At 46.5% G+C, this 27532-nt stretch overlaps 1 long non-coding RNA gene across 1 annotated transcript; it reads left to right on the forward strand.

The window, feature by feature from the left end:
* Positions 1 to 287: 287 nt before the first annotated feature.
* Positions 288 to 2887, forward strand: LOC144753647 (uncharacterized). Its single transcript, XR_013594452.1, has 6 exons — positions 288 to 358; positions 816 to 885; positions 1232 to 1334; positions 1547 to 1611; positions 1814 to 1912; positions 2671 to 2887. It is a non-coding gene; the product is annotated as an uncharacterized LOC144753647 (long non-coding RNA).
* The last annotated feature ends 24645 nt before the right edge of the window (positions 2888 to 27532 follow it).

Genomic DNA, 27532 nt, shown 5'->3' on the forward strand with positions numbered 1-27532 from the left:
CGCGCTCACAGATAGAGTCCTTTGTCAATTTGTACCATTACCGACAGCCGCCTTCAAAATTAAGCCGTTTCTATATATTTCGCCACTATATTGGAGTTTATTTTTCCTTTTACAAAATAGTCTTCCTTATGATGTTCTAGCTTATTAGGCTATTGTAGTATTTTTTCTATCGGGATATGTGACTCAGTAGCCCACCTATCATACGCAGCTATACAGTCTTTCTTTCACGTCTATTATTCTAGGCGTGGAGACGCGCATGTACCCTGTATTTAATGTGGAAAAACATGGCAGCGTTCTCGCAGCGTCGAAGGAGACTCGCGTCACTATGCCCGTCAGTCTCTTATCACGGAACATTCTGGTAAGCTCCTTTTGGAATATTGAAGGGGTCCCTCGGGTTCTTTTCCCCTGTTAGCTATCAGGTGGGCTTTCTATTTCCCCTGTAACTATTTCTAGAAAACAGGGGGGTAACTGTATTACTGGCCTGTTCACTTTAAGACTGACTTCCTGTCCACGTTATGTAGCGTTTTTTGCTACTGGGCCGACAATGCATTAATCGTATGACTACGCTTGGGTGGAATGGACAGTTATTATTGTCAGCTTTGATATAACTTGATGGTGGGGTCACTTCGTATCTTTGTGTACTCCCCGCGCTCTTCAAATTTGGTGTGATTTACCATTTATGCGTGTCACTAAATATTGTGACTTTGCGGTTCTTAATTTGACACAAGCCACTTTTTCGTGCATTAGTTATTGGTATGCACAGGCCTCGTGTTCTACAAAACTGTATCTTTATTTGTCTATTTTTTTGCTCTTAGAATGGCCGCTGCACGAAGACTGTTTTCTCCACCAACTGTCACCCTCACCCTCTGCTACTGCTGTTCATCGGTAAGGTTTATGACGCCCGATGGGACAAGTTCCTGTAGATCTCGATGCCTTACCCTTTATGTCTTAATTTCGCCTTTTAAAGTCAAGTGCTCATTAGCCTAATTTAGCCGATGGCCTAGACTTTGGTTTGTTTTTATCTTAGATGATCGGGTTATTTATTATTTCCGGTCTCTGGCCCTCAACTATTCAGGCTTTATTCTGCTAGCACCAGCCCGTCTCCACTATGTCTATTGTATATTTCTTCGGGTTATCCGACCCGTGCTGGTTACTATTATCACTTCAACTTAACTAAGAGGTCAGAAAGATAATTGCTTTGTTTTTTTCTTGTTCTTCTCATCTTCTGCAGGGGGGTGATTAGGCAGAACACTGCATATTTGCGTGCTATACGCACTTATATATTTTCATGTCATCTTCCAACAATTGGGATCCTGAAGAGCGGCCATATATAGGTGAGACTCTCTATGGTTTTAGGTCAAGATCCAGGTGAAGGGGTCTGTTTTTTTGCCCAATTTTTTGCTTATATTTTTTTGCTTATTTTATTATTCACTGGTTTGGTGGGTTAGGCTTTCCCATGGGGGGAGGCCGCTATGGCCCTCAATTCCACTATAGACATTCTACATAATATACTCCACGATTTCTCTTTGGTTTTCTTTCTCTACAGTATTTCTTTCACAAACTCGTGGAATCATCGACTTCTCATCCATCATACTGTCCAAGACTTTTTAGGTGAGAACATTACATTGTGATGCTGATATATTTACTTGCGTCACCTATGGATAGTTGTTATCCCTATATTCCCATGGGAATTCTTACCTTATTCTGATCACCTCTTTTTTTAACTGTTCTGTCTTTTTTGGATTTTGTGAGTTTACTGTTTTTAGATAGGGAGTGTGTCTAACACCATCCTTCACTTCTTTATGCTATCCAGGACCACGATTGCTCTTTGGGTGTGACGTTTTTCTTGGTATTTGCATACGGATAAACATTGTGCTCGGGTCGATATTGGAAGCCCATACCATTCTTTAAGGTGAGGCTGGTTTCAGTTACCTGATCTGATTACTGCGACCTTACTCAAAAACTCTTTCACTTGGGCGTGCACGGGTTATGATGTGCGGTTATTTCTTTTCTCTCTCATCCCCCTTTTTTTACTACTTTTCTACTATTTTTCTACTACCTGTTCACTATTTTACAACATTGTCGTCTCTGTATTCTTGTTGTCTGTAAGATATTACTTATGAGCTAATATATTATGGTTACTTACCTGATTATTGATCCACTTTTTGTGTTCTTTCTGATTTTCCTTTTTGCTTTCTCTTCTCTCCCCCCTTTTTTTCTCTCTTCTTCCTTTGCTTTCTTTTTTTTTCTCTTTTCTTTTTTCTTTTTCTTTTCTCTCTGTGGTTAACCTAATATATTCCTACCTTAATTTTAAATGTACCTCCTTGGAGTTTATGGTTTTAACAGTATGGAATATGTACATTATTTAAAATTCGCTGGTATTTAAACTGCGATATTGTGTCTGGTTTGCCCCTGAAATATGTTTTTCCTGGGTCTTTTGGCCCAATCTTGTTTTTGTTTATTGTATTCTGTATTTTTGTGACAATATGTGTGGGGCTAATTTTATATGTGCATCTTTTGCATGGCATAATTTTTGTATGTTGTAATGGGTCATCTCGTTCAAAATTGTACCGTATTATTATTATTTTTGGTTTTTTGTCATTAATATACGTTCTCCATTTTTTTGTATCTAATATGGTCTTTGTTCATATATTTGTATGTTTATGTTAGTCCTTTATAATTGTTTACAACCCTGACGAAGATCCCATGGCACGGGGGAACGAAACACGTTTGCTGTGTGCCGCTGTTTTTTTCCAAAGAAACTGAATAATAAAGAAGAATCTCCAAAGAATTTACATCTTTCTGATTTGTTTATATAGTGCACCTTCTTTTTGTCTTTAATCCCTACCGGTGTACACCCTGGAAATAGAAACATATCCAGTCTTACTGTCACACAGCAAAATATTTTAATCTATAGGGTGCCCTCTTGCTAGAAATATACTGCCTAAAAACCAAGCGGCTCTTGAACAAGACCAAAGACTCAGCCACAGATGTTTCTTCCCCTGGAGCATGGATGTCAGATAATCGATCTACAAAGGGATCAATGACATGTCAAATCTTAAAAAGATGGTCACAATCAGGGTGACCTTGTGGCAATGCTAAACCATTAAAGACAAAATCCAGCATCCGAAGCAGAAGCAAATATCGATCACAACTAATAATTGCCAGAAATATAGCCATTGCCATCAAGTAGACCAATATGAAGTCATTGATAGCCTCCTTAACAAGACATCACAAAAATTAAACCCAAGAACGTCTTCAACTCATCCAGATTTGTGGGAGTCCACCAGGTAGCTCTAGAGTGGAGCCCAAGTCTGGCACTGTTGTCCCTCAAATACTGTTCAACATACAAATTAGTCTGCTCAACAATTTCTGCCAAAAATACATCATCCATAAACAATTGAATTAAATCTATAGGCAAAAAGTTTTCAGTATCCACTCTACATGCTGGGACACCAGTGAAGACAAGCAATGCCAGCTGCACCATGCCGCGGCAACCCAGAGGTCAGCTCTTCCAATAGGAAGCCTTGAAGCCCCCGGCTGCAGTCCAGAGGCCTCTTGCTGCGCTATCAACACATCAATGTACTCCTCTAAAACAGGCACTTCATCTGCGCTAAGAGTGGATTCATCATCAGAGGATTCCTCTCAGACTGAAAATTCACTGCCTGAATCTTCCACTCCCTACTCTGCCGCAGATGCAGAGTCAGTCTCATAATGATGTTCAGAGGAAGCCTCGAAAAGCATACCAACAACCTGTCGAGCAGTCATCCTGCGGTTAGCCATAATCCTTACTAAGAAAGGAGACTTCACAAACAAGTCAACAACAACCAACACCGCAAAATAAATAATAAACAATGTGTGGCTTTATCACAAAGATCTATATACTCAAAAAATATATGACTCACTTGCCAGAGTTAGCTACATTCACCAGCACCTACTCTGCAGAGACACAGCAAAAACAACTATATTCTATTAGAAAGAAAAACTAAATACATTACTCACAAGACAACAAAATACACATTGAGCACAAATGCAAAAAGATTTTCACACTCAATAAAACTGCTAAACATACTGCTATTATTACACCATTTAGAGTAAATATTTCAAAAACGGTTTTCTTACCAGACACATGCAACTAAACAAACTGCAGAACCACTAGAGATGAAACCGCAACCTGGAACATCAGTCAAAAGAGCAAAAGCCTTGAAGTAGAATGAAAAGGTGAAATAAAACATTGCCATCACAATTGACAAGAAATGGAACAATTAACATTATAACACCCTATGTCCCTACCCTAACGGCCAATCTGCCACCAAGGGGGCCAGAAAAACTGTCAAAAGTAAATAACAACAGAATTCCCATCCCACTGGGGCAGCCCTTACCCAAGAGGCCACCCCCAAACATGAATATATACATATCCCTGGTCCTAGCGGGTTGTCTACCCCACCCCCGGAGGCAGATGGGCCTCAAAATACAGCTGATCTGCCCCCAGAAGGGGCAGAGAATTCCAAAAAAGAACTTAAAAAAAGTTATTAGCGCCATTAGGGGGGACCATTCCCCAAGGGGCCACCCTGAAACATAAATATATACATCTCCCTGCTGCTAGAGGGTTTTCTGCCCCCCACTGGGGGGGCAGATGGGCACTCAAACAGGGCCAATCTGCCCCTGGGACGGCAGAAAATGGCGACAAGTATTAAAAACAAATTCAGGGGCGATTCCTGCCCCAAAGGATCGCCCCATGCACTTTAAAAAAAATCCCTGGGTCTAGAGGAGTTTTCTGCCACCCCGGGGGCAGAAAGGCCAAAAATACAGCCAATCTGTCCCCGGGGGAGGCACAAAAAGGCAGACAGAAAATGCCCCCCTTTGGTTGCGACCCTTGCCCAAGGGGTCACTTCCATTTACAAATAAAAACAATACCTGGATCTAGTGGGTTTTCTACGCAAACCCCATCACCCCCATGGGTAGATGGGCCTTCAGAATGGGCTGATTTGCATGGGGGAGCGGGGGGGGGGGCAGAGTACGGCCACAAGTATAAAAAGAAATTAGGGGGATCCTTGCCCATGGGATTGCTCCTATAAACTTTTCAAACAGATCCCTCGATCTAGTGGGCTTTTCTGCTCCCTTGGGGGTCAGGGTGGCAGCAGATACTCTTCTGCTGCCATCCTGTTTGGGGGGTAAATGGGCTGCCCATGGGGGGAGCACCAGTGCTTCCCCCATGGGCGGGTGCCATGAGGGAATGGTTCCGTCATGAACCCACGCCCACCATGACTCATGATGGAAGCTTTCTGTCATGAGCATTGAAAGGGTTAATATTGTTTCAACATACCTAATATTATTATTTGGTTAAGTTTACATTATTTGTGCACTTATATATATATATATATATATTCACTGAAAAAACCATAGGTTATAGACCATATATAGTTAGGAATTAGCATTTACAAAACCTTGAAAATTCACTGAAAAAACCATAGGTTATAGACCATATATAGTTAGGAATTAGCATTTAAAAAACCTTATTTTACTCACACAAAACCATTGAAATTCCATATATAGTTAGTTGCACTAACTATATATTGCGCACCCGCAATCCACTGCTGATGATGTCACATATTACATCATTCATGACATGGTCAGTGACATCACTGATGACAACATCCAGTGACTATGTTTCTGTAAAGTTAAAATATGTCTTACATATTGAAGAATGAGTGGATGTATAAGTGTCTGGACGAAGGATTTAGTAGGTGCATGACTGAATGTATGAGTGAGTGATTAAATGTGTCTCACTGAGTGCATGGGTTAGTGACTAAACTGTCTTAATTTGTGCATCATTATGTCTGTTGTTCTGTAAACTGCTGCATGTGTTGATCAGTAGCTATATGAGTAACTATATGGGTTATTGATTGATTGCCCAAGTATTTGCATGGGAGACTGAGTGTGTGTGTGGCTGGATGGGAGGTGTGTGACTCTGTACAGATCAATGTGTACTTGTATCAATGATTGTATAAGAGAGTAAGTATGTGTTAGTATATGGTTGAAAACGTAAGGTGCTCTATGTTTAACTGTATAGAGTAGAAAATGGAAGTGTGATTGATTCTTTACAGGACTGACTAGGTGTGTGAGTAACTCCATGGATGAGTGGCAGAGTGTGAGTGTCTGTATAGGTGTATGAGTGCATATGATTGTGTTGTAAACATGAGTGATTGTATGTATGAATGATTGTATGGGTGAATGAGTGAATGTGTGTGTAGACGTAGGAATCAGTGAGTACGTATGTAGTAACTAGTATTGGTGTGTCAATGGTTTCAAAAATTATACTCTGTTTTTAACACTGGGTGAAACAGAGGTTATATTAAAATGTGAGGAGATGCATTGTATTGTCACATGAATGATATCATCAGTGATGTGGTCATTGATGTCAAATGAGATGTCATCAGTGATGTCATTTGAGATGTCATCAGTGATGTCATCAGTGATGTCACTGACCATGTCATGAATGATGTAATATGTGACATCATCAGCAGTGGATTGCGGGTGCGCAATATATAGTTAGTGCAACTAACTATATATGGAATTTCAATGGTTTTGTGTGAGTAAAATAAGGTTTTTTAAATGCTAATTCCTAACTATATATGGTCTATAACCTATGGTTTTTTCAGTGAATTTTCAAGGTTTTGTAAATGCTAATTCCTAACTATATATGGTCTATAACCTATGGTTTTTTCAGTGAATTTCAATGGTTTTTTAATAGCAAATATCATAAGCTGTCGAATGTCAAGTACGTGGTAAGAATTTTTTTTTTCGTGTTTATGCACACTGATCTGCTTTGATTGCTGCCCCCCACCCCTCATTTCTATTAGGAGTACTCTCTCTTTGCAGATAGTGAAGGGTAGTTAACGCAGCCCTTTCCCCCTTTGTAATCCGTCGTGCCTGCTTCTCTCTCCATTTGATTGATTGTTCTCTTTGGTTCATTCTCTATTTACAAACAAGCACAGAGTCGCAATACTCTGTTTAGTCTTTGCAGATAGCGAAAAATCGTGTAAAAAAACAAAAGGAATCGAGCAAAATCAGTAGGCCACTAATGGGATCTCTTTTTGACCTCGCTAAAATAGAAACATTAGGAACAACCTGTTGAAAATAGCAATGCGTATGTACATAAGCGGCGTTCATTTGTGTTCACAGTACCCCTTGTTGATTGTTTCAATCGAGCATTGAATTGTTCGATGTTAATTCTCTTAAGGATCTTCTCTACCTGCAAACGAGGAAGAATAGGAATATTCTCTCTCCCTTTGCAGATAGTGAAGGGTAGGTAACGCAAGCCTTTAACACGTCGTACCTATTTCATTCCTCATTGATTGATTGATTGTCCGAACATTGACTGTTTGGGAATTAGTTCTTTTTGGAGGTATTCCCTGTTTGCAAATAAACGTAGGAAAATCTTTGCAAGTAGTGAAAGGGTACGTAATGCGGACCTTTCTCCCCCGTTGTAATCTATCATGCCTATCCCCACTGATTGATGCACCTGTTTCACCCGGACCATTTACTAGACATACGTCATCTGGCCCGACCAGAGAGCACCCCTAGTGAAAAGGACATATGCAATAATAACGAAGTGATCACTGTATCCTGTTAACAGAAACTTTAGCATGAAACAACCTGGAAAGAAAAGAATAGGAAAACGAAAATCAGTAGGCCACTGATGAACATGAACTTTTATTAAACAACGAACAAAGAAACGATAACATAACGTAATGATAAAACCTATTAATGTCCTAGAAACAAGAAAACGTTAAAATATGCCAGTGGTGAGAGACCAGAAAAACAGTAAGAGAAACCAAATCACCCCTCGCTGTCCCACCGCCTGCCACGCCAAAAAAATCGATAGACTAGGGAAAATGCAAGTCAGTAGAACATCCGCCCCCACTCTGGAAACTTCCAAGGTGGGGCAGGGTTCCGGCTACGCCCAGCCGGGAGCAGCCCATATAAGGCAGGTCCTGCTGCCACGCCTCGGCCAGGAGATCCTAACGTAGGGTGTAGCCGGAGGAGAGGCCGAGACCAACGGGACCCGGCCAGGGGATTGCCTTTACAACGCTGAACAGTTGCAGGGGGGGGGGAATGTCTCCTCGACCCTCCCCTCTCTCTCCCAGTCCGGCCGCGGTGGCCCTTGAGAGTTGCAGGTAGTCCCGCCACATGCTCTTCCGGTCCGGCCACCAACGGTCGGGGGGCCGAGGCCGACGGAATCCGGCTGCAGCCGATAAACCAAGAAACCCGTTCATGGGGCCAGAGCCAGGGGCGTCCGGCCGACATCCACCGGAAGCCCGGCCCGAAGACGGACGGGACACTTCTTTCTTTTATAATGGCTGCGACAACACTGGGGGGGGATGTCTTGCACATGCCTCCGACCCCCCCCTCGTCCTCATCGCCTGGTCCGGCCATAACAAATCTCAAGCGAGACGCCGTGGGGTGCACTGGGAGGGAGAGACGGTGCGAACAGGCCTCTCCCGCCTCCCCAGTGTAGGCTTCCCAGCTGCACCCTCAGCGGTCCAGGCGCCCGGAAAAGAGTTCTTCCACTGTGGCCATGCTGCAACGTCTCGCCCGGCAGGGTGGAGCCCGTCCGTTCATTTGACCCCGCGATCGCCAGTAGCTACCGAACTCTCAAAATGGCGGTCGACCTGGCAAGAGCGGGCCCAGCATAAAGAAATGGCCCGGTCACTGGTTGACTCCACCACCGTAGTCCTCCACGACCTTGAAGATTCTAGAGGAGCCGCGGGAGTCTCCCACCCCCGATGGGGAATGACTGCCATGATCACCCGTGGAGTGACGAAACTGTATCCGCGGGACGTCGGCGCCAGCCTCACTTTGAATTACTAGAATCCTGCAGACCTCACTTCCGGTGAAAGCACAGTGTGACCCGGTAGGAAAAATTGTTGCACCCCCTCCCCTTTTTGACTGATAGTTCAAACCACCGATCCTTTCCTTTGCCCTTTTAACGGAACTTTGGACTGCCTCCCCCTCTTTTACATTTTCTAGAGAAAACAAAACATTAACCACTACATTAGCATAGCAGTTGACACCAGAACTGTTTTCAAATTGAAAACCAACAACATCTTCAACAGAATCCTTTTTGTTTCTGCTGTGACCCTGCTCCAGCACAGGCATTGTCCCCAGCAGTAATTCTGCAATGCCGGTAAGAATAGCTGTGGTGCCTACTGGACTCACTCACCCCCGCGGCGCCCCACGCCGTTATTTGCTGGGCGGCAACTTGCTAGACATCACCTTCGTGACATCCAGATTTCAGCGCGTTCTGCTGCCTTGGAACTATTCGCACAACAGACCGCTACTGACAAGAATATTTCATTATTGGTGCTGTCAATTTCAATAAATCTATTGGATAATTCAAAATAAATTGCCACGGTCTCTTCGTTGTTTAAATGTTTTTACTGTTTTTGTTTTGTTGTATATATTTATATGTTATTAAAGTTTTATATTCCTACTACTTTGTTGGAGTGCTATATATTTTTTATGTGACACATAATTGTAAAAACTTTGATGTACAAAGAGTCATTCCTGGAATCTTCCGCTTCAGGCTCGGTCCCCTCCCCAATCACAATACAGGATAGTTTTCAGATAGTAGGAACACGTGTGGTGTGACGGATCTCATCGGGTGTGGGCCTTGATCTACTATAACTCCTTTGAAGAGGGGTGATTCTTTACAGCTGGGGCCATAAACTACATCTGCAGGGCTAGCTGATAGCCTGGACAATCGGACACAGAGGAAGAGGAGTGTCACAGGGTGCGGTAGTGAATAGGGCGAAAGGGAGGTGTCGGGCGGGCACAGTGTGATTCTCAGGGAAGAGCAGCGCAGATGGGGGGAGGTTTATTGCCCATGCATAAGACAGAGAGCGGGGGTGACCAGTGCCTGGGGAAGATGCTTGCGAGGGTGAGGAGCCATGCTACGAATCGACAGCGTGCAGAGAGTGGGTCTGGTCAAGACATCTAAAATGGCTGCCGTGCACGACAAAAGTGTGGCATTTCAAAAAAGGCAAGATGGCGCAGACAATGTTTTTCAACACTTCCTCATTTCCTTCGAATCGAACGTTAACAGACGTTGGGGCATATTACCAAAGTTAAGCGATATTTATCGCTAACGATGCTTACCAACCAATTTTTTACCACTAAGCATCGTCAGAAATTATCGAAGATAAACCTTACTATTATCAAGGTTTATCGCAAATGCGATAATAAACGGCCGCAATGCATGAATATCGCTAAAAACTCAGCGATATTCATGCATTACCGAGCTAATACTCTTAGCCATGTTATCCACCTCCCATTGGATAACATGGCTAAGAACTGCTCAGGGCAGGTGTTACTTTTTGGAGATATTCGCGCTTAGCGCGAATATCTCCAAAAGTTGGTAATAGGAGATAGATATCTTGCATGTTGTAATGCAAGTTATTGTGGTATATGGAACTCATACCATAATCTCTCAGGAAAGCAGAAACTGATCCTTTTGGGACCGCCTAAAAAGGCCTAGGGGGTGAGGAGTACTCTACTTTGCCCCCTTTTCACGTTCCGAACTATTTTATTTTACTCTCTTCTGTAATTACACAAAATACCAGCGATAAGATGCATCGGAGACACACAGTGAGAGAAAGGAGGCCGGAGATGAAGAAGACATGTCAAATACACATTGGAGATAATATAGTGGCAGAAGGGAAGTAAATATGAGTAAACTTACCATGTAACATAAAAATGTTGCACTCTATACTATAAGTCTCATTTTATACTACAATCACTTCGCTACAACCTCATAAATTAAAAATAAAAATAAATAATGTCTCAAACAATTTTTGATTTCTAAATATAAATTTATTCTTCAAAATTTTCTAAATTTGAAACAACTAGTAACATGTCCTCATCAGTAATTTCCTCTTCAATCATCTCATCTGGAATCTCCTCATTAAAAGTCTGCAATGATGATTCTTGTAACTCTATGGTCTCCAAACACTCGATAAATTCGCCATCAAGAGATTGATCAAAAAAATCATTCAAGTCATCTCCTCCTTCTGACAATATTTCATTATTGGTGCTGTCCATTTCAATCAATGTAGTGGAATCATTCAAGTCATCTCCTCGTGACAATATTTCATTATTGGTGCTCTCAATTTCAATCAATGTAGTGGAATCATTCAAGTCATCTCCTTGTGACAATATTTCATTCTTGGTGCTGTCCATTTCAATCAATCTAATGGAATCATACAAGTCATGTCCTCCTTGTGACAATATTTCATTATTGGTGCTCTCAATTTCAATCAATGTAGTGGACAATTCAAAAGAAATTGCCACGGTCTCTTCATTGTGAGCCATTTTATTTTGAAATTGCTTGCTGTAAATTGCAGAAAAAAATAATCACTTTCATTTATCGTTTTTAGTAATACATAATATAAAACTAACTTTATCAAGTATTTAGTATAACAGAAGGACTGCAAATAAATAACAGAAAACATTTTTCAAATTATCTTCAAGTGTACAACATAGTTCCCCTTACAAATTAACAACTCACCTTTTTAAAAGTAGCAGAAGTGTTAGTACTGTGTAAATCAAACACCAGAAATTCACCACCAAAAATTCCTCACAAATGTACCTCAGACAGTAGTATCACAAAATGGCTGTGGTTTCCTCTCATTTGACATATATACATAACCAATTAACTTTCATCACACACAAATACAAAACCAAAGTAACATTTTAATTGGTTCTAAATTTCAACACTTTCAAATGTGTTTTCCCCATGCAATTTTCCATAGGACATTTACATACGTCTACAGCCTGAATGGCTGAACGGAATTACACCAAACTTGGCAAAATGGTACATCAAACCTAAGAGGTCAGGAAGGATCTACTATGCCCCCTTATGGTCATTTCCCCCTTCGCTTTGGCCTCCTCTTGTCTCTCAATCCTACCGAGAGACAAGATGGCGGCCGCTACGGACTGTTTGGAATGTTGACAGACGCCGGAGAACCAATCAGCTTCGCAAAGCTCCGTAACGCGAAAAGTACGCGAAGCGGAGCGCTGTTACAGATATATATCTTTTTTTGAACGTTAATTTCTCAAAATCCACTGGAGCACATATATTGAGACCTAGCAAAGGCACATCGGGCTACCAGTCCCTAATATTTTGCCAAGTTTCGTGCAAATCCATTCAGGTGTTCGATTATTATTATTATTATTTTTTTTTGCCCCGCGGGGCCCTTTTAAAACCTCCACATCAAACCTAGGGGGTCAGCGAGGATCTACTATTCCCCCTTATGGTCATTTGCCCCTTCGCTTTGGCCTCCTCTTGTCTCTCGATCCTACCGAGAGACAAGATGGCGGCCGCTACGGACTGTTTGGAATGTTGACAGACGCCGGAGAACCAATCAGCTTCGCTTCACAAAGCTCCGTTGCGCGAAAAGTACGCGTCCTAGGACGCTGCCCGGTCCGCTGTTACAGATATATATCTTTTTTTAAACGTTAATTTCTCAAAATCCACTGGAGCACATATATTGAGACCTACAAAAGGCACATCGGGCTACCAGTCCCTACAATTTTGCCAAGTTTCGTGCAAAACTCAATGTTAAAAACACGTTTTGGGACCCCCCTTTTTTCTCGGCCCCCCCTTGACGAACCCCCCCCAAATTTTCAAGGGCTGCTCAGAAACAAAATGTGCCATTTTCCTGAAAATTTCAGCCAATTCCGTCCACAAACGCCAAAGTTATTAGACATAGAATTTTCAAAAAACCCATAGAGAAAAAATCCTAACTATATATACCTACTGGCGACCGCCAGTAGGTAATATATTTTTCACATCCAGTAGCTCCGTCTGAGGCCAGGACCTGTGAGCGGTGGAGGGCAACACCGACGGAGCGAGCCGGCTGCAAATCACAAGCCACTGGTTCCAAGTAAACGTACACTCAGGACAACTCAAAAAGTGCTTCCACGTAGGTTTATTGGCATTCTCATTCTCATGACCAGTTTTGACTGTAAAATGGTCTTGATCAAATGAGAGGCACAGTGTTGTGCTGAAAGAAGTACACACAATATAGACATAAGGAACTGTTGGAATGAAAAAAAAATGTTGGTCCACTTCCCTTTGCATTGTACGATTTAAGTTAGCATTTGCGGCACCATTTTGTATTAGCCGCCATTTTGAGCAATGGTCGAAACTAACTTCTGTCTCACCTTGTGTCTGCCTCACCAAAAAGCAGCTGCCAGTGTGTCTTCTGTACGTGCATTTCTTCAAGGTTGACTTTTGCTGTGCTTTTGACTAGCCTGTTCATATTATTACATACCTTTCTATCTAGATAGGCCTGCTCCCACAGCTCAGAGTGGTGAGGGCAGGCAAAGTAACCTTGAATGCAAGATAATGTGTGCCCGGTCCCAGGTTTGTAACTCGGCTTTCTGTATCTCCTTTGTTCACAAGCTGCACAACTGGAAAATACCAGTCTGGGCGCGTCTTTAGGGGTATTGGAAATGTACTTTATGTCTTACCATGTTGTCTAAGGTCAGTCCCTCTGCAGCAGCCTAAGGAGGCTGGTCAGACTGGACTCCGCTTGAGTGAATGACTAATAAATCACTTTGGTTAGTATTCTCTACTGTCTGACCAACTCTTCATTTCTTTGGAAGGCTGAGAGGTGGTCGTGAGTGACCCGGGTGACCCTAATCGGGTCAGTTCCTTCAGAACGGACAAAGTGTCAAAATTGAGGCAGCGCCATTGGCCAGTAAAGAGGGGATGAAAACTGTTAAGAATAACTTCTCATCCGCCCTGTCTACATCAAATGCATACATAATACATGAGGAATGTATACACATATATACATCTTGATATGCCCAAACTCTAAACTAAATGGAAAATTCTTGTCTACTAGTGAAAATGAATCTCGTTGGCCAACAAAGGAAATTGCAAGGGGAGTAGCAAGGTCAGGAAACATTGCCGACAAGGATGTATGATCCGCTGTGCAGTAGTGCTCATTTATAAGACGCATATGCATTATCACAGTCCATGCCCGATGAGTAAATTCAGATACCAGTCATGTGGGCAATTGAGGCACGAAAGAACAGCTGGTTCTGTAACAAGCAGAACCAATATTAGCTCCTATATGGGCAAGTGCAGTCGATAGGCACCCACTGTTAAACACCATTGTCTCTGCACAGGTAGCAAGTATACATGTATGAGTATCAACCATGTGGACAATAACAGGCCTGAAGGACCGCAAAGACCAAAGAAACAAAGTAACAATAAAATGCAGAGTGCCCTGCACTAAGTAGGAGGCATACATCATCGCCAAGTAGGCAATTGCCACTACTGGCCGCCATAAAGGTTAACCACCAATATTGAGAATGCCCAAGTATGAAAAGAAAAATATTGCAAAGTCATCCTGTGCCCTGGGTACCCCCCAACTTTTTGCTGACTGGTACTGGTGGTAACTGACTCTGACTGACCCTGAGTTCTGCCTAACCAGGCCAAGGGTCAGAGCTATGCTGAAAGAGACACTTAGAATACAGTGAAAACACCTCATACACTAGGTTACACTATGCGCTAGGGTACCACTGTGATTGGCATGACCTCCCCTATAAGGCCCTGGTACATAATGGGGCAGGGAGATTGAAACTACCTTTAAGTCCCTGGTATAGAACAGGGCAGGGAAGTTTAAAGACTAGCAACCTTTTCTGCACTTGTATGTAGGCACTGCTGGAGCCTGAGGTCAGGCTTGTGTTCAAGGGCTGCGTTTAAAATGCAAATTGTGTGACTTTGGTGTTTGGGTCACTTAACAAATTAATAAACAACAATGTTTGGGCATATTAGGTACCCCAAGAGTCTCCCCCAGGTGTCCCAGGGGTGGGAGATCAGGTATTTATAAGGAGGACCCTTATAAAATGAGTTTGATATGCCCTGGGTTTAGTGAAATTGCACATTTCACTTACCACATTGTGATAAATTGCTGCACAAAATCGACTTTTGTGCCAGGAGCACTGTGAAGGGAGGATCCACAATATTTTTACACATTCAGAACCCCTAAAGTCTCCCCTAGGTGTTCCAGGGGTGGGGATCCTGTAGATATGAGTAGGGTTCTTATAAAAGGTATTCTTATAAGCCCTGGTGTTGGAAAAAAGGACCAAGTAATTTTTCCCATTGTAAATCCCCGGCCACATAGGTTAACAAGGCAAGAGGTTATTAACTAATAATTTTCACTAGTAGAATAATATAAATAGCATTCAAGGATGTCCCAGAATGATATTGAGGAATCCAACAATATGGTATTGTTGAATTTCCCTAAAAAAACAGACAATATGTTATAAGACGATCTTGTCTGCAAGCCAAAATGTAACCTTTCAGTGGTCTGTCCTGAATGGTCAGAGTTAAGTGGAGTAGTCATGCTCTGTGGTGCTGCCATGCATCTCATTGTCAGGAGTGCTGTAGTGTCTTACTTTAAGAACAGGTATTTCTTTGACTCTGCATGGAATGTAGAATCTCTAGGTTGCTAAGGAAGGCTGAGCAACTGTTCAGTTGACAGTCACTAGTCTTCAGTGTTGTATGGGGTCTCTGATGTCTTCGACTCAATAAAGACACTTTAACCTCTACTACTGCCTGGGAAGACGGAGCCTACATTTGGCGACGACTGGAAAGAAAACCCACGCTCACTTTCAAGAGACCCCAACACACCATTTTGTAGAAGACGCCCCAAGGGGAACAACGTGTCCTTCACATCTCATCTCTTTCAAAGGAAAAGTCAGGCACCTCATATCCTGCGCTTGAATCCTACAGCTGGTGAGGTGTGTGCATGTGACTTTTGACGTGGATGTGAGACCCCACGGCGTGGGTGTATCCAGTTGGCTGATGCTTCTACTTAAAGTGTGGTAAGCAGAACTACTGAGAAGAGGCTGATGGAGGTTAATTTTGAGACATTTAGCACGTAAGTGAGCCCTGCTTCTGCGCGTGATAAACTGATTTCATACCGTCGTAAGATTGACTGGTTGTTAAATAACGTCATGCTGTGACCACGCCTCGTGTGCCCTCTCTTCCTCGCAGTCTCTCCCTGCCGTCTGCAATGACTTCTCACACATCATGGCTTCCTCAATGCAGTGACATCGTTGTATGATGATCGCCACGTACCTGACGTCTCCTTGGGAACCTCAAACGCGTCAAGGACCTTTGCCGCTGACACACCCAGCATTTCTACGTGTGACGTCATCACGGCACCACCACCATCTTGGTTTGGGTTTGTGTGTATCACGGAACGCAAGCGCTGACATGCACAGCATTCAAACGAAGCCTGATTTTTATTTTATGGAGCATTTTGCGTGTCAATGCAGTTAACCGCTGACACGCACAGAATTTCCTTGTAGCATTTTGTTGGACCTGTCAGACTAGGGGGGTTTCATTCCTACATTTTTGCCCTTTTGCCTCCCCTTTTTACCTCACATTTTTTTTTGACTTAGGCCTCTGGGCACCTTACCACTGCTAAACAGTGCTGAGGTGCAGGTGCTCTCCCCTAAAACATTGTGACACTGGCATATCTGCCACAGACCCTTGCTATTGCAGCGAGGCTTAACCCTTCATAGGCTAATATTGGTAACCCCCCTTCTGGGATAATTTCTGACAGGGACCTAATGCGTCTGTCATGTTTGGTCTTGATAGAATCGGGGCACGGGAACCCTTTCCAATTACTTATGGGGTTTGGGCACTGCTACCCTAGAATTCCCCCTTTTAGAAAGTAGATATTGCTCTGCCTACACTTAGTCTGGGCACTGCAGACTACCCTCTCCCATCTGCATACTGATAGCCTGGCTGGGCAGTGATGTGGGAGTGGTGATTCACACCTTCTCCACTTGAATGGGCTGTGACTGGCTGTCCACTACCTTTTGTCACTGTGACAGTCAGGTCAGGGAAGGCAGGAAACATCCCAGAACTCCCTGGACTCTCCCAGAAACCCCTGCCCCCTAGCCCCTTCTAGAGACTGCTGCCCCCTTCTAGTAACTAGACTGCTGGGTATAAAAGGGAGGGTCCTGGCCACACATCTTGGTTACGCTACTGGACCAGGAAGAATCTCTGCAGGAGTGAAGGCTGTGGGCCAGGAGGATTGCCATACTGCTGAGGCTGACTGCTCCCAGGAAATGCTGCCCCAACTTGCTGAGCTGCCGTACTGCCTGCTGATCTTGCTCTGCAAGGGAGACTGAAGCAACATCACCAGAGTGTCTCCGCAACCTGATGCTGGCTGTCCCCCTGCCTGGTGGGGGATTTATAAGGACACCCGTGAAGCACCACTGCTGCCCAAGACCAACTGGACTGTATCGTGCTGTGAGGAAAAGTGCAGTTTCACCCAAGGATTACCGCCTCCTGCCAGGGGCCTGACTGCGCTGTGCGGTGTTGTCCGCACTGTGAAGACAAGCACTGTTTCCCCCCTGGATCATTGCCACCGGCCCGGGCACCGGGACGTGCTGTGCGCCTGCCAAGAGCACAGTGGAGGAGAGCCCTGCCTGTACGGACTTCACCGCCGCTGGCCCTGGACCTCACATCAACTGCAAAGCGCTGTGAAAAGAAGCGCAGTGGCCCAAAATCACAGCTGAATGCCCGGGCAACCCAACTACAACCTGCCCTTCAAGCACTGTTTTGGTTCGGAATTCCAGCTGCCGGCCTGGGAACTGCAGGATGCCCTGTAGGGAATCCCTCGTGACGTCAGGACCCACCGGGCTATGATTGGGCGCCGGCGCCAGGTATTGCCCAGAAACTGGAGCATCACCAGGAGAGCCGCACAGGAGCTGGAAAGCTGCTTTGATCCTCCCAGGAAGCGCCGGCCATGGGAAGAGAGGTTCCGGGCAGGGAGAAGCCTCAGGCCCACCATTGCAGAGACCCGCTCCCAGGTAATTGGAGTTTGACCCGCACTGCCGCTTGTAAGTGGATTTGGTGGGCTGGGGGACCACGGGACTGTTAACCACACAGCTGGGAGCCGGACTTCTGGGGAAGGCCACATACGTCTTTGGCCATGCATCACATGAGAGGAGTACCCGGGTGTGGGGCTCCCCCGATTTAGGGTCCGCCTCGGGCCGTGTTGGGCCCGTTTTTCAGGCTTCTCTGTACCCTAGAGCCACCACCAAACACGGAGGCAGCTCTTCAGTAGCCTATCGTATGGGAACTCAACAGCACCATTTGAAACCCCCGCAGGATAATTAAGGCCCACAGGCGCAGCGTAGGAAGCCCTGCGCACGGGAGACAGTACCCACCTTCAAGGACCTTATGATTCTGAGTCCACAATTGCTTTCCCACGGGTCTCTCCACACTACCTAGGATTGAACTGGCAACTGCATGAACATTGTCCCCTAGAAGACTAAGAGAACTTGTAAAACTGTTTACTCCATAGCGAACACTGTCAGCAAGAATGGCCTATGAGAGCCCCTGACATTTGCGGAAGTCTTATTGATCCGACCTTGCCTGAAATATAGATAAAGATTTTATATTTTTGTAAACAACTGGTGTAGTGTCTGTTTGTGGTGTTTTACTGTGTTATAGTGGGTAGGTGTTACGCAAGTACTTCCCACGTTGCCTTCTGAGCTAAGCCTACCTGCTCTGTGCCAAGCTACCAGGAGGGTGGTTTAGGGTACTTTGAGACCCACCCTGACGGAACTGGTGGTCCCGACTTGGGCTGGGGTAAATACCCCTGCCAACTATAGACCCCTTTTCTAACACTGGTGTCCAGCTGTGGGATTAGGACTTGTGCTTGTGTACCACCCTACAGTGATTCAGTGTGCGGCACAATCCTACATCTCTTACTGGAGAATTGTTGTCGGTCCCCTCCAATTGGCATTTTTTGGTTTTTCTAATGTTCTCCCTGACTGGCGATTGCAAGCAGCTCTTTGCCAAGTCCCATTGGTTTTCTTTACGACCGTCTGAGGTCCAACCTAGAAAGATGGAATTAGAGCTAGCCAACCTGGAAGCTTACACAGTGGCGCAGCTCAAGGAATTCTGCCAAAAGAAAGGGGTGCCCTTCAAGCGAAGCGCCAAGAAGGTAGAGCTTCAGAAAGCCTTGAGAGCATGGGTAACGGCCCACCCAGAAGGAGAAGGGGACGAGCAGGGATCAGAGCACGACGCCGTAGGAGATCTTGACCTACTGCCCTCAGTGGAAAATGGCAATTTGTTACCAGGTACAAGGGTACCTTCAGGGCAGGCAGTAGTGTGTCAGTAAGGAGCCTGTCCTCAGAGGAATTGGAGGACAGGAGAGAGGAGAGACAGTATAAATTAGAGCTCGCCAAGTTGGAAAGAGAGTGTGAGAAAGAAAGGATGGCCATGGAGCGGGATCGTAAGAAAGAAAGGTTGGCCATGGAGGAGAAGAAACTTGCCCATGAGCTCAGCCTAAAGGAGCTGGAAATCTGAGCCCTACAAGTAGGTGCCAACATCAACATGAATGGTGGCAGCGTACCTACTGAAGCTTTACATGAGTCCAGGGTCTTTATGTCTAAAGATGTGATGACCAGTTTTAAGATGGGGGATAATATTGATAAGTGGTTAGCAGCCTATGAGGTGTCCCTAAGAGCCCAGAGAGTTACTGGGGGGTAGCTTTTACTAGTGCATACCTCCAGAAGTTAGGGACACACTCCTTTACGTTGCTCAAAAGGTTTGGTCTTACCCCTGAGAAGTATAGGCAGAGGTTTAGGAATAGCCACAAACGTCCGACACAGAACTGGGCAAATTTCCTGGACTATGCTAGTAAAGCATTGGAGGGCTGGGTGAGGGCCAGCAATGTGCATGACTATGAAGGGTTGTATGACTTGTTCTTGAGAGGGCATCTTCTAGAGAAATGTTTTCCAGAACTGCGCCTGCACCAGAGAAACCTGGTTGACCGCAAGTTGACTAATCCTGGAAAGCTTGCGGAGGAGGCCTGGGTCAGTACCAGGGTGTCCACCAAGGGATCTGGGTGGACTCCCAAAGGGTTCCAAACAGAAGAAAGAGGGGGGAGATACAAAAGAGGAGTTCTCCAAAAGGCCCTAAAACAATTCACAAAGGAAAGGGTCTGAGTCCCAGCCCCAATAAAGCCACCAAAAGCCTACTTACCCTGACAAAGGTCAGCAGCCCAAAACTGTCCACTGCTATGAGTGTGGTGAAATTGGACACTACAAAGGGGATCCCAAGTGTCGTAAGAGAGCACCACCTCCCACTGGAGGTAGAAACCCCAGTGTGGCTAGTGTAGCACTTGGGGAGGAGCTGTCCCTAGATAATGGGGGTGAATGGGCAGGGTTGACCCTAGTGTCGCTGGGAGACAATTCCTAAGAACCATGTGCCCTCAAATACTACCAAGTATAGGCAGTGGGTCACCATCAATGGTCAGGGGGTGGAGGCCCTGAGGGACACAGGTGCCAGTGTGACTATGGTAAGGAGTCAGCTGGTGTCCCCAGAGCAAGTGATTCCCAATGCATTCCACCCAGTTGTGATGGCTGACAACAGGGAGGGTCACTATCCCATGGCCCAGGTTCCATTTGAGTGGGGAGGGGTTTCAGGCCTTCTAAGAGTTGCTGTGAACCCTGCCATGCCAGTGGACTGTCTGTTGGGAAATGGACTTGAGCGGTACAAAAGGGGGTGGTGATGAACGGAGCATCTGAATCAATCAAACACTCACACCCAGTCAAAAGATCTGGGTTTAATCCATCACCGTTCTTTAGCCCACTCTGCCACCCCAGTGCAGACATGGCTATATGCAAATCAGTCTGACCCTGTGCCTCATGGGAACAGTCCAGCCCGAACTGCCAAGCCATGTCTTCCCTGGACCGGACATAAGCTTCCGAGGACCGGTTTCTGGCATTCCAGCCGTCTTCAGCCCGGCTTGCTTAAATCCAGTGGCAGAGTGAGCAAGGGACTCACGTCTGCGCATACCCTGCCACACTTATGGCGGCCAAAAGAGGTACAAAAGGGGGTGGTGACGGACGGAGCATCTGAATCAATCAAACACTCACACCCAGTCAAAAGATCTGGGTTTAATCTATCACCGTTCTTTAGCCCACTCTGCCACCCCAGTTCAGACATGGCTATATGCAAATCAGTCTGACCCTGTGCCTCATGGGAACAGTCCAGCCCGAACTGCCAAGCCATGTCTTCCCTGGACCGGAAACAAGCTTCCGAGGACCGGATTCTGGCATTCCAGCCGTCTTCAGCCCGGCTTGCTTGAATCCAGTGGCAAAGTGAGCAAGGGACTCGCGTCTGAGCATACCCTGCCACACTAATGGCGGCCAAAAGCGGTACAAAAGGGGGTGGTGATGGACGGAGCATCTGAATCAATCAAACACTCACACCCAGTCAAAAGATCTTGGTTTAATCCATCACCGTTCTTTAGCCCGCTCTGCCACCCCAGTTCAGACATCGCTATAGGCAAATCAGTCTGACCCTGTGCCTCATGGGAACAGTCCTGCCCGAACTGCCAAGCCATGTCTTCCCTGGACCGGAAACAAGCTTCAGAGGAGCGGTTTCTGGCATTCCAGCCGCCTTCAGCCCGGCTTGCATGAATCCAGTGGCAAAGTGAGCAAGGGACTCACGTCTGAGCATACCATGCCACACTTATGGCGGCCAAAAGCGGTACAAAAGGGGGTGGTGGTGATGGACGGAGCATCTGAATCAATCAAACACTCACACCCAGTCAAAAGATCTGGGTTTAATCCATCACCGTTCTTTAGCCCACTCTGCCACCCCAGTTCAGACATGGCTATATGCAAATCAGTCTGACCCTGTGCCTCATGGGAACAGTCCAGCCCGAGCTGCCAAGCCATGTCTTCCCTGGACCGGAAACAAGCTTCCGAGGACAATGAGTGTAGGCCATGTTCCTTTTACAGAGAATGACGATTCTCCAATTACTATGCAGAGAGAATCTTGATTTCATTAAAGACGACAGAGGCTAACATTATGCATATTTGTTTATTTGCTGCCCAACATGCAGCCCTTTAAAGAACATTGAATACATCAAAAAGTAATAGAATGTTTAGTCAAGCACGATAAGTATCCTGTGCACTGCATCATCTTCCTCTTTTAGCTGTGTGATCCAAGTGGTAAATCACTTCTTCCTTAGTGAATGAAGGCTTTTATGCATTAGGATCTAAAAAGGAGAAAGAATTCTCACAGTAAGGAAGTACCGAAGGAGTGAAGAAGGCAGAGGAAAAACACATGAGCATTATGCGTAATGAGTGTAAACATTAATAAATGTCAACAAAATACTAAATAGTATAAGCACAACATAAAATACAATAACCCAAATTCCTCAGGAGAGGAGAGTGGGATAATGTAAGCTTCCATTGTCTTTAATGAAATCTAGATTCTCCCTGCATAGTAATTGAAGAATCGTCATTTCATTACAAGACCGTAGGCTACGATTATGCTTGTTTCCGGTCCAGGGAAGACATGGCTTGGCAGTTCGGGCTGGACTGTTCCCATGAGGCACAGGGTCAGACTGATTTGCATATGGCCATGTCTGAACTGGGGTGGCTGAGTGAGCTAAAGAATGGTGATGGATTAAACCCAGATCAGTTGACTGGGGATGAGTGTTTGATTTGCTCAAACGCTCCGTCCATCATCCCCTTTTGTATCGGGAAATGGACTTGAGCACACTGCCTGGAAGGAGGTAGAGCTCAAAGTGCATGTGGGGATGCTGGGGTTACCAGAGTGGATCTGTGCTACCACACGGTCCATGGCTGCCCGGAAAGGGAGTCAGTCAGAGCTGGAGCCTGGAGCAATGGCCCAGCCACCTGCTAAAAAAGGAAGAGCCTGAGGGTGTGGTAAGGCCGCCCCGGGTGGTCACCTCGCAAGATGGATGGGGCACCTGAGGAGGTAGCACTGGAGTCCACGGAGGGGGACGTTGCTCCCTTGGAGGACCTGCCTACCCCTGCAGAGTGGCAGGTGGAAGGAGGGCCCACCAGGGAGGAATTTTGTCGGGCACAGAAGGAGTGCCCCACCCTGGAGGGCATGATGCGACAGACCAAAGCCCAAGCAGCAGGCAATGCTTCCGGGAGCTACCACATTTACTGGGAGGACGGCCTCCTTTACAGTGAGCCCAAGGCTCCTGTGCATTGGTGCCTTAGTGGTCCCCCAATGCTACAGGGCCTTTCTTTTGGAGTTAGCTCACGAGATCCCTTTGGCGGAACACTTGGGCCAAGACAAAACCTTTGCTAGGCTTGTCCCACATTTCTATTGGCCCAAGATGAGGATTTCCTCAGATACATTCTGCAGGACCTGTGTGACCTGCCAAGCTAGTGGGAAAACAGACACCAAACTGAAGGCCCCTCTGGAACCACTGTCGTTGGCACCCCCTTTGAAAGGGTGGGCATCAACATTGTTGGGCCTATGGATCCGCCAACCTCTTCTAGTCACAGGTTTATCCTGGTTCTGGTGGACCACACCACCTGGCACCCAGAGGCTATCCCTCTGAGGACCATCACTGCTCCTGCGGTAGCACGAGCCCTGATGGGGATTTTTACCAGAGTGGGTTTCCCCCAAAAAGGTTGTGTCTGACAGGGGAACTAACTTTATGCCTACATATATGCAAGCCATGTGGAAGGAGTGTGGGGTTACGTATACATTTTCCACCCCTTACCACCCACAGACCAATGGTCTTGTGGAGAGATTTAACAGGACTCTAAAAAGCATGATCAGGAGTCTGCCTGAGGGCCTGAGGAAAAAGTGGGATGTCCTCTTGCCCTGTTTGTTGGTCTCCTACAGGGAGGTCCCGCCGAAGGGGGTGGGCTTCAGCCCCTTTAAGCTGTTGTACGGTCACCCTGTGAGGGGACCTCTCAGCTTAGTAAAGGATGGGTGGGAGAAGACTCCTAGGAAGTTTCACCAAGATGTAATGAGTTACATGTTGGCCTTCCACAGCCAGATGGCTAAGTTGTGGAAGCAAGCTTCTGACAAATTAGAGGCCAGTCCGGTGATAATGAAGGAATGGTACAACCAGAACTCTCACCCTGTGGAGTTAGAGCCTGGACAGAAGGTGTGGGTCATGGAACCTGGAGAGCTCAGTGCCCTCCAGGACCATTGCACTGGCCCCTACGGGATACTTGAAAAGAAGGGCAAGGCCACTTACATGGTGGACCTTAAAACCCCCAGGCAATCTCACAGGGTATGACATGCCAACCCCCTCAAACCCCACCATGAGAGGTCTGAGCTCACCTTACTGATGGTGACTGTGAACCTCTCTCGGACCCCTTTCCTTCACAAGAGAAGGACAGATCGGTGGAGGCGAGTGGTCCTCTCCCCTTCCTTGATGCAAGAGCAACAGAGGGACTGCAGTCAGGTCCTGGAGCAGCACTCCTCTGTGTTCTCCCTTATCCCTGGGATTACACACCTGTGTACCCACAATGTGGACACAGGGGACAGGCTGCTTGTCAAGCTTCCCCCCCCTTCCTTTGAAGAATTTTGTAAGATTGCTCATTCGGTGTCATCGGGGTCTCCGCTTGATCCGCTGCCCCCCAAGTTTTGGAAGGTCTTTCATGCAGAACTTCTTCCGCCTCTGTTTTCGATCTGCCTCCAATCCTTGGAATCGGCGTCGGTGCCAGAAAGCTGGAAGTTAGCAGTGGTGTCGCCTCTGCTAAAAAAGCCAACTTTGGATCCGGCCTGTTTCTCCAACTACAGGCCGATCTCCTTGCTTCCTTTTCCGATCAAGATCCTGGAAAAGTGGTAACTCGCTCTCTCTCTGGCTTCCTGGAGAACATCGGGTGGTTCGACGAGGCCCAGTTTGGCTTCCGCCCTGGACATGGGACGGAGACCGCGCTGGTGACCGTATTGGACAATCTGCGTTCGCGTGTCGACAGTGGTCGGGCAGCCTTTTTGGTGCTGCTCGACATGTCGGCCGCGTTCGATACGGTCTGCCATCGGACCATGGTCCGGAGGCTGGAGGAGTGCGGGGTGACCGAGGGGGCTAGAGACTGGCTGATTTCATATCTTGGTGGTAGGCAACAGTTGGTCTCACTTCCGCCTTTCAGCTCTGAGCCAAGGAAAATAGGACAGGGGGTTCCACAGGGCTCGGCCATCAGCCCGATACTGTTCAACCTGTACCTCCGCCCTTTAGTCCAGCTAATAAAATCTTTCGGTGTCTCGGCATTTAATTATGCCGACGACACCCAGCTGGTCTTCTCCTTGGAAGGGAATAATGCGGTCTCGCTGGGCACCTTCCATCGCTGTATGGCAGCCACAGCGGACTGGCTACGAGCTAACTCTCTGCAATTCAACAGCTCGAAGACGGAGGTGCTCCACTGTTCTACTGATCGTATTCCGCGGGCACTGCCCGAGAACTTCTGGCCCAGTACCTTTTCCGAACCAGTGCTGGCATCGGAGTCAGCACGCAACCTGGGGGTAATGTTTGGCCCTAATTTACAACTTGACATACACGTCAACAAAACCACTGGAACGTGTATGATGCTGCTACGCATGTTACGCAGAGTCCTGCCTTTTCTCCCTGTTCATGCCAGGCCGGAAGTAGTCCGTGGGACCATATTAAGTTGGCTCGACTACTGCAACGGACTTCTTTTGGGGGCCCCAAAAAATTTGATAGGGAAGCTTCAGCGGGTGCAGAACATGGCCGCTAAGCTGGCCCTTTCCCGGCCCAGGTCTAGCTCTTCCACTCTTGCGGTACGAGATCTGCATTGGCTCCCGGTAGATCTACGGGTTCAGTTTAAAGCGGCATGCTTGGTGTTTAGAGCTGTACACCTTTTGGGCCCTATCCCTCTGCAAAATATGATTGCATGGTACTCGCCCCCACGGCTTTTGCGGTCTTCGTCGGCTCACCTCCTGGTGGTGCCAAGGTTTCAAAGAGTGAGGATGGGTGGTCGCTCTTTTAGCGTGGCTGCAGCTAAATTATGGAACTCCCTCCCACTCTCTCTAAGGAGTCACAAGGACTATCTTCCGTTCAGGAAGGCCTTAAAAACGCACTTCTTCCCTAAATAATGGTTGCGCGACTACTTCAGTCAAAGTGCACGGTTCTCTGATCAAAGCGCCAGGATGCCCTTTGGGTGACAGGCTTGCGCTCTACAAATATATTAAATAAATAAGACCAAGTCTTACAGGCTGTCAGATAAGGTGAGGGCCAGCATCCAGAGTGAAATCACTAAAATGCTGGAGTTGGGGGTGATAGAACCTTCCAACAGCACCTGGTCCAGTCCGGTGGTTGTAGTACCAAAAGCTGCCCCACCGGGCACCACACCTGAACTTAGGTTCTGAGTGGACTACAGAGAGCTAAATTCTGTGACCAAGACTGATGCTCATCCTATTCCTAGGGCGGATGAGCTCATTAACCAGCTGGGGGCTGCCCGATACCTGAGTACCTTTGACCTCACATCAGGGTACTGGCAGATTGCCCTGACGGAGGGGGCTAAGGAGAGGTCCACCTTCTCCATCCCAGAGGGCCACTACCAATTTAGGGTGATGCCCTTTGGACTTAAAAACGCTCCTGCCACCTTCCAGCGGCTGGTGAACCAGGTCCTCTCCAGTTTAGAGGCCTCCTCTGCTGCCAACCTGGATGGCATCACTGTCTTCAGCAGCAGCTGGGAGGACCATCTGTGTGACCTCCGGGAAGTGCTTCAGGCCCTCGCAGCAGGCAGGCCTGACTATCAAAGCCGATTCAGAAAAGGGGGTGGTGATGAACAGAGTGTCTGAATTAAGCAGACCACTCTTACCCAGTCCAAAGATCAGGGCTTGATCCATCACCGTTATTTAGCTCACTGCCCCATCCCAGCTCAGAACCTGGCTATATGCAAATTAGTCTGTCCCTGGCCCAGTGCATCATGGGAACAGGGCAGACCAAACTACCAAGCCAATTCTTCACCAGAAAGGAGACAAGCTACCGGGGACCGGTTTCTGGCATTTCAGCCTCGTCGGCCCGGCTTGCTTGAATCCTGATGGAGCAGTGAGCAAGGGAATCATGTCTGAGTATACCCTGCCACACCTATAGTGGCCAAAAACGATTCAGAAAAGGGGGTGGTGATGAACAGAGTGTCTGAATTAAGCAGACCACTCTTACCCAGTCCAAAGATCAGGGCTTGATCCATCACCGTTATTTAGCTCACTGCCCCATCCCAGCTCAGAACCTGGCTATATGCAAATTAGTCTGTCCCTGGCCCAGTGCATCATGGGAACAGGGCAGACCAAACTACCAAGCCAATTCTTCACCAGAAAGGAGACAAGCTACCGGGGACCGGTTTCTGGCATTTCAGCCTCGTCGGCCCGAGCTAAAAAACGGTGATGGATCAAGCCCTGATCTTTGGACTGGGTAAGAGTGGTCTGCTTAATTCAGACACTCTGTTCATCACCACCCCCTTTTCTGAATCATTTTGTCCACCATAAGCGTGGAAGGGTATACTCAGATGTGAGTCCCTTGCTCATTGCACCATCAGGATTCAAGCAAGGCGGGCCGACGAGGCTGAAATGCCAGAAACCGGTCCCCGGTAGCTTGTTTCCTTCCCAGTATAAGAATTGGCTTGGTAGTTTGGTTTGTCCTGTTCCCATCATGCACTGGGACAGGAACGG

Source organism: Lissotriton helveticus, chromosome 5_1, assembly GCF_964261635.1.
Source record: "Lissotriton helveticus chromosome 5_1, aLisHel1.1, whole genome shotgun sequence".
NCBI lineage: Eukaryota > Metazoa > Chordata > Amphibia > Caudata > Salamandridae > Lissotriton > Lissotriton helveticus.